We start from the raw sequence: 8,580 nt of genomic DNA, 5'->3' as shown, positions 1-8,580 counted from the left end.
CAGCTAATTGCATCTCTGTTCTACAAATGAAGATATTAAGGTCCTGAGAAGTAGAATAATTTCTCCAACTCTTATATAAATGTAAGTTATTATTATGCTTTTACAGACTCAGTCACAAAAATACTCAGACCATACTATAAACATATGGTATAAGGGCCTTCCATTTTGGAAACTTCTTCTGCCAATTAATTGTAGATCCATGGTTAGACTGGAATTTATAGTCTTGGAGTCTCCCCCCTTTCACTCTCTCCTCTCCCAGTTGGATGGCACAGTGGAAAGCCCTGCGCCTGGAATCAAGAAGTTTCTTGTTCAGTAATCTTTCAGTCATGTCTGATTCTTCACCACCCCATTTGGAGTCTTGTTGGCAAAGATACTAGAGTGGTTTGCCATTTCCTTCTCCAGCTTATTTTACAAATGAGGAAATTGAGGCAAACAGGGTTAAGTGACTTGCTCAGAGTCACACAGCCAGTAAGTGTCTGAGGTCAGTTTTAAACTCAAGGAAATGAGTCTTCTTGATTTCAGGCTAAGCACTCTGTCCACTGAGTCACCTACCTGCAGACCTGAGTTCAAATCCATCATGAGACATTTACTAGTGATATGACCCTGGGCAAGTCACTTAACTTACATTTGCCTCAGTTTCCTCAACTGTCAAATGGGGAAAGTGTTAACTACTAATTCCCAGGGTTGTTGGGAAGATCAAGTGAAATAATCATTGTAAAGCTCTTGAATATTTCCTATTCAGCTGATAAAGAAACTGAGACTTTGTCAAAGAAATTCCTCTAGCGCTAATCCCAACTGCCTCCACCCAGATATTATCTCCTGTGAATTTGTGTATCCTACTGAAGGATTCTAAAGTGCCTAGCACACCGTAGGTACTTAGAAATGCTTCTTTCCTTCCTTTTTCTCCCCACCCTCCTCCAACCTCCGCTTTCTCTCTCCCTTCTCCCACACTCATTCCACACCCAAGGCTTATAGCATAGCTTTCAGAGGCTCCAGGAACCATTTTCCCTGCCTCTGCCAAGCCTGGGGGCCTTGTGTTTCATGGGGTAGGAGTGCCACCATCTGGACATTCTTGCCAAAGCAGAAAGACAGAAACCAGCCCAGTCACCTAGGACAGGAGTAGAGTACTCCACTGTCTTCCCGGAAGAGAATTAGCAAGCAATCAATAAATTAACAAGCATTTATTAAGTACCTACTGTGTGCCAGGCAGTGTGAATTGTTATACCAGAGAATCTCCAGGATGAAAGAGACCTCAGATCTCATTTAATCCAATCCAAACTCAAATAAGAATCTTTCCCTTCAACATCATCCTCAGGTGGTCATTCAGCCTCTTTAGCAAGACCCTCATTGAGGCGATGCACACTGCTTCCCCACCATTTCACATTAAGACAGCTCTAATTATTAATCAGTAAAGTACATATCCATGGTAGGTACTAGATACACATCAAATGTGTATTTTCCTATCTGGGAAATGTTCTTCCTACCCTCTCATCTGCCTCCACTCCTATTTTCCCTGACAAATAGTTTTCAGGACACATGCACCTAAAAAAAGATAATTCAAACAATTCTTCCCTCGCCCCCCGTTTCTGTTTTTATTGTTAGCAACCAATAATAATAGCAAGAGCTCACCATGTAGACATCATTCTACAGAAACAAAGCACTTTATGTACATTACCTTATTCCATTCGTATGACAATCCTGTTAGGTATGTGGATCTACTGTTATCATCCCCATTAGACAAACGAGGAAACCGAATTTGTAAAAAGAAATACCCATAGAGGTAAACCCATCTGCCTCCTCCTAGCTATTTTCTGTGAATTTGGGGAGTGACCTGGGTATAGAATTGACCTATTGTGATACTTGAGGTTTTAGTAGGCCAACCTGATTCAGCCTTGTCTGGTAGATCGGGTTCAAGTTTGGAATCAAATGAGGCACTCATAGTTCATCTAACAGTTATCAAAAGGAGGGTTGCTTAGCCACAGCAAGGAAAGGATTTTCAAATTAAGGAAAGGATATTCAGCAAGGATATAGCACTGATTTCAGTTAGACATAGCTTCTTCTGCCTCTGTGTTCTGATCCACCAGTCAGACACCTACAGAAGAAGTAGCCTGTTAGGGGACATTAAGCCAATCAAGTCTGATAATGGTTTCCCTTCTCTTTATGGGAAAATAAGCTTGGCTTTGTGGGGTAAATGAGAAATTGAGACCAAGTACTCTAAGAAAATTTTCTTTCCTCCTATAATATTGCCCAGCTTATGACTTGGGTCTCTCAGGGCAAAAAGGTAAAGGATGACTTTTAACTGACTTTAGGCCTTAGATTGTCGAAAGACAATGAGACTCAACTCTGTGATATCTGAGTCTCCCTTATGGATCAGATGCTTTTCCATCTGAGCCAAGTCCCTCACTGACTGATTGGTCAATTACCTGGGACCCTCATCAACACTATCATCATCAACACACTACTGTGTACAACCCAAGGTTCCTTGGACTCTCTTTCCCTAACCATTCTCCATCTGTGTGTTCTATGACTTCTCATTCTTTGATTTAGGGTCCATGTTCATTTAGTCACTCTCCATTCTGTTTGTCCTCCACAGCAAAGTGTCTCAAACTGTATTCTTTGTGGCAAGAGGGTTCCCAAAGAACATTTCACAAGTAGATTCACCAAATTACAGATTGGCCTGGGCTGTGGTTCCAGTGGTCCCTGCTGCCTTTGTTTCTCTACTGACCAGTGAATGACACTAATGGAGATTATGGTTGGCAGGGTGATTTAGGTCAGCCTAAATCAGGCAAGCCCAACGATTCAACCTTGGTATTAGAGTACAAGGAAGCACTCATGGATAATAAATTGCACTAAAAACAACTATAGTGGAGACAAATGATAAAAAATGATATAATTCTTAAGGGTTAAAAATAATAATTCAGATAAAATCGCTATTCCTCTCTCCTTCCATATTCACCATATATCTGCAGGGCAATAGGAATTCTGCTAAAGCAGCCAACACCAACTTCCCATAGGCTGGGCTTTTTATACCTCAGGAACAAAGACGTGAAACTAATTATGATCCTGAGAATGATCTTCTCATTCTTGTAAAGGAAAAACAGCCCAGCCTACATAAGTCAGGTACTGATCATAGCACATGATGAGATTTTGTTCCTGAAGCAAAGACAGGCACAAGAACCAGGATAAAAGAGAATCCCAACTCCTAGGACAGTCAGATACTGTGAATTCCATTGGGTTGGAAAAGGAAGAAAACTGAGATAGGAAAAAAAGTCGGAGTTCTAACACTGTGTCTCCTGTTTTCTCTGGTTATAGTCCATGGTCTTGAGATAGTACCCCAGACCCTTTCCCTATCTTTATTCCTTTACATGAACATTTACGTGTACATGAATGTATATGTGCAGTTTATTCAGACATTTTCCCACATCCTCCCCCATCAGGATGAAGTTCAAGATATGACAAATGGCTCTCTTCAGGAACTTTTTTTAAACTTTTATTGTTTTTACATTACAAATAGTTACAGATTACTCCCTTTTTTATTTGTCATAACCAAGTAAAAGAGTTAACTAAAACTAACAATTCAGTGCTCTCGTGGGAAAACACATGCAATATTTCACTTTTTAAAAACAATTTTTAAAACTTAATAGAAGTTTATTTTAATAAAAAATTTTAATTAATTTAAATGTTTTGGAAAAATTTTTAGAAAAATTTATTTTAAATTTTAAAAATTTAAAAAGAAAAATGAATAATTAATCAATTTAATATAATTAATTTAAAAATTAATAGAAATTTATTTTGTCTCTCTCCCACTCACATCCTACTTTATATTAAAAAAAGGAAAACAAATTTCTTGTAACAAATATATAGAGTCAAGCAAACCAAATTCACCCATTGTCTGTATGCAAAAGTGCACATCTGATTCTGCACACTAAATCCGCACTGCTCTGTAATGGACAGCACATGTTTTCATCCATTTTCCACAGTCATGGTCATTGCATTGATCATCATTCTTGCAGCTTTAGAGCTGTTTGCTTTTACAAACTTGCTGCTATTTTATATTATTCTCCTAGTTCTGCCCATTTTATTTGTCACCAGTTTATAAAAATCTTCATATTTGTTCATTTTTATAAGATTAAAGTTATAGTATAAATTGTTCATCGAGTTATCTTTATTCTGCATCAGTTCATATGGGTCTTTTCATGTCTTTGTGAAATCATCTATTCTCTCATTTCTTACTCCATCACATTCATATGACCAAAATTTATTTGACCATTCCTCAATTGATGGGCATCCTCTTAATTTCCATTTTTTGCCACCATGAAAAGATTTAAATATTGTTGTAAATAAAGGATCTTCTCCTCTCTCTCTTGGATATGCTTAGCAGTGGTATAGTTGGGTTAAAGCACAACACGTTGTTTAGTAACTTTTTGAAATTCCTTTCCAAAACAGTTGTACCCATTCATGGGCTCACCATCATTGTGCCTATTTTCCCACAGCCCTTCCACCATTTATCATTTTTTTTTGTCATCTTTACCACTCTGACAGGTGTGAAATGTAATCTCAGAATTGTTTTAAATTTGCATTTCTCCTATTAGAAGTGATTTGGAGCATTTCCTCATATGGCTATAAACAGCCTGAATTTCTTCCCCTGAGAACTGTCTGTTCATATCTTTAGGCCATTTATCAGTTGGACAATGGCTATTTTCCATATAAATTTAAATCAGTTTCTTATATATTTTAGATATCACACCCTTGTCAGAGAAACTTGCAGCAAAAATTTTTCCCCAGCTAATTATTTCCATGTTACTCTTAGGCTTATTAGTCTGTGCAAAAACTTTTTAATTTTATATGATTAAAAGTATCCAATTTATCGTCCCTGATACCCTCTATGCCTTGTTTGATCATGAACTCTTCTCCTATCCATAGATCTGAGAGGTAACATTTTCCATGTTTCTTTAATTCTGATGTGACCTTTTACATTTTGATCATGTACCCTTTGGAGAGTATACTATATACCTAATCTAGTCCCCTGACCACTACCTCTATTTTTTAACCAGTACCAAATTGCTTTAATAATGACTGCTTTGTATATAGTATATAGTTTGAGATCTGGGCACTGCTACACTTGTTTTGTTCCCATTTCTTTTCATATTTCCCTTGAGACTCCTGACCTTTTTTTCTTCCATATGAATTTTACTATTTTTTTAGTCCTGTAAGGTAATACTTTGGTTGTTTGATTGACTAATTTTCTGTCTTTTAAAAAATAACATTTAACAAATTATGCAATCCACAATAAGTGAAGTGTCTGAATCTTCTGGAGGAAGAGGAGGAGCAGAGAAAAGAGGACACAGACAGGGTGGAGTCTCTAGAGCTATGTACAAATTTTGTGGTGGTTGTTGTTCAGTCATTTCAGTTGTGCCTGACTCTTCATGATCCAATTTGGGGTTTTCTTGGCACAGATTCTAGAGTCGTTTGCCATTTTATTCTCCAGTTTATTTTACAGATGAGGAAACCGAGGCAAACAGAGTTAAGTGACTTGCCATGATCACACAGGTAGTTAAGTATCTTAGGTCAGATTTGAACTCAGGAAGATGAGGCTTCCTGTCTTCAGAGGTGGTAGTCTATCTCCTACGCCACCTACTTGCCCCATACAAACTATAGGTATCACAATTTATTAATTTGAGTAATATTCCATCTAATATCCTAGATTAAAGTCTAGACTTCGTAAGCCCCACCTCTAGAGGTCATGGATTCAGTTGGGATTGGGATAAGGGCAAGCAGAACATTGTAGGCAGGATGCGTATCCTCTGATAATCACTGGGTATACCTGAAGACTCTCTCAGGTAAGTAACAGAAAGATCTGATAGATGAATGACTTGGTGGCTGGATTACACTGCCACCTAATGGAAAACTCAGATATTGCACTCACTACCTGAATTCATTCCTCATTGATAACTCCTATCTGGTCTTACTCTCCCAATCCCAATGTTTCTGGAGCTTCAGTTGTTGTCTTTTAAACCCCAATTCACCAACCCCCACTTTGTTCCCTTAGTCCCATCCCCCTCAATCCAATCCCCCACCAGGATACTCACCTCCTTCACTGTCCTCTCTGGAATATCTGCTCCATAAATGATAAACTTACTTTTATCCTAAATCTTTTCCTTTCCCACTCCTTCTGTCTTCCGGCTATCACTGAGACCTGACTCCCTCTTGATTAACCTGACCACTCTTTCTAGCATCGATTGCACATCCTCATCCAGTTCTTATCTTATCATATCATAGCATTCTTACTTTAAGACTTTGCCTTGAGGGAACAGCAGAACACATGGTTTAGAAAAGGACAGATTTCTAAATAAAGAATTTCCAGATACAGGTAGTTACTATTTTAACAAGGGATTCTCAATGGGTCCACAGGGACACCCCAGTTTCTATTAGGGTTTGAAGAGGCAGAACACCAAAGGAAGGAATAGTTAGCTCAAGTGGAGATGGATAGAAGACTGCTTGCCCATCTCAGCTGCCTTAGTTGTAGTGTCCAGTCTGGCAGGAGTGGACAGAGTGTCCAGACACTTTTGGTAACTTCTATTCTGGTTAGTATGGGCAGGACAAAATGGAACCCTTTGGAGATGCTTGAACTACGCAATGTTAGTTTACATCAAGAAATATTGGAGGTGGGAAGGAGTTTAAGGAGTTGAAAGATATTTCCTCCCTAGTGGCAGAAATAAAGAAGAATATATTGCTTTTCATTACAAACTCCCTATAAGTGAAGACAGATGGTGCCTGGAAGCTTATAGAAGATTACAGTCAACTAAACAAATTATTATGCTGATTGCTATAATGTTTCCTGACCTTGCCCACAGGGTGGCACAGGTGGCCCAGACCCCAGGGGATTGATATGGCAGGTGAAAGATGAAATGACTGAGGAAACAAAGGTTCAATCTTCCAAGCATGTCAATTTATTAAGCAATGAATGACAACAGCTCAACACACCAGGACCAGGTCTCCACACCTTAGACCTGGACACCAAATAAAGGAGTAGACAGACTTTCATACACTACAAACACTCAGGTTAGGCCAATTAACTAAAGGAAATATCAACCCTGAGAAAACCCAGGGTCCAACCTGTTCACTGAAGTTTAGGGGAATATGACAAATTGGGAGACCCCAGATGACTTTGGATGCAGTCTCTTACAATCTTCCCTAATAAGGAAGGAATTAATAAGGAATTATTAATCAATTAATTAAGAAAGAATTTCTAATAAGGAATTACTCACTTCCCTAATAAGGAAGGTTATAAACCCTATATTTTCACCTGGGTATTTTGCTAGCCTCCTTTACCAAGTCTGTCGTAAATCCTCTTTTGAGTGGTACTCAAAACAGGTTATAACCCTGGAACACCTAAAGAGTACCAACCAACAGTCTTTTCTCCTGGGTATTCATAAGTCTCAATGGAGTTTGTGTTTTTGAAGGTCTCTGTCTGTAAGGCCCAGGCTCAAGGTGCAAAATGAGACACATATATTTTTGGGACAAAGCCAAAGACGGAATGTGTTTTGCTTGACTACATACATTTGTTACAAGGAATTTGTTTTCCTTATTTTTCCCAGTGAGGTGAAAGGGAAAGAAAGTAAATTTCCATTTTTTTAAAAGTTTTTTAAAATGGTCAGGTTGAGCAAAGCCTCAATACATGACCCAATTAAATGACTCTTTGGTTTAGAGTTCACTTCCCCAAAGCAGCCATTTACTATACTATTTTTGAAAAGCAGTTGCTCATCTGTTATTGGGCTCTAGTTGGTAATAAATGGAAAGCACATGATCATCCATCATCCTTTTTCCAGAGGTACCTATTATGAATTGAGTGATGTGAGATGGTTCTTCTATAAAGATAAAGGGGGTATAGGAAGATTCCAATAGAAAGAGTATATTCAAAATTATACTTGCCTATGCCCCTTGAAGGCAGCTAAGTGGCCAAGTGGATAGAATGTCAGGCCTGGAATCAAGAAAACTCATCTGTGCGCATTCACATCTGACCTAAGACATTTTCTATCTGTGTGACCCTGGGCATGTCATTTAACCCCGTTTGTATCAGTTTCTTTATCTGTAAAATGAACTAGAGAAAGAAAGACACTTCAGTGTCTTTGCCAAGAAAATTCCAAACGGGATCACAAAGAGTTGGACATGACTTAAAAATGACTAAACAACAATGCCCCTTGTATATTAGCACCTTGTGTGAACAGGATGGAACTTTGCCAGACAATGAGACTTCCAGTCCCAGCTGCAACATTTTGTCCCATCTACTACCCTGCTGCATCCTTGACTAAGATGATCTAGCTCTTCCAGAACCTCACTTTTACCCGAGAGTCAGTCCATCAAAAATTTGGACCTGGAGGTTGTGATGCAGGGGATATGAGACCCCATTATCTCCATAATTGAAGATGACTCAGCCATTCCAGTTTAATGATGTTTGTTGTTGACCAATCAGAGCATTCGCCTCTGAAAGACAGTGCTCCTAATCACCAATAATTAGGGAAATTCAAATTAAAGCAATTCTGAAGTTCCATCTCATACCTGCCAGATCAGTAAAGATGA

Source organism: Notamacropus eugenii, chromosome 3 (assembly GCF_028372415.1).
Source record: "Notamacropus eugenii isolate mMacEug1 chromosome 3, mMacEug1.pri_v2, whole genome shotgun sequence".
NCBI lineage: Eukaryota > Metazoa > Chordata > Mammalia > Diprotodontia > Macropodidae > Notamacropus > Notamacropus eugenii.
This window is presented reverse-complemented; position numbering follows the sequence as displayed.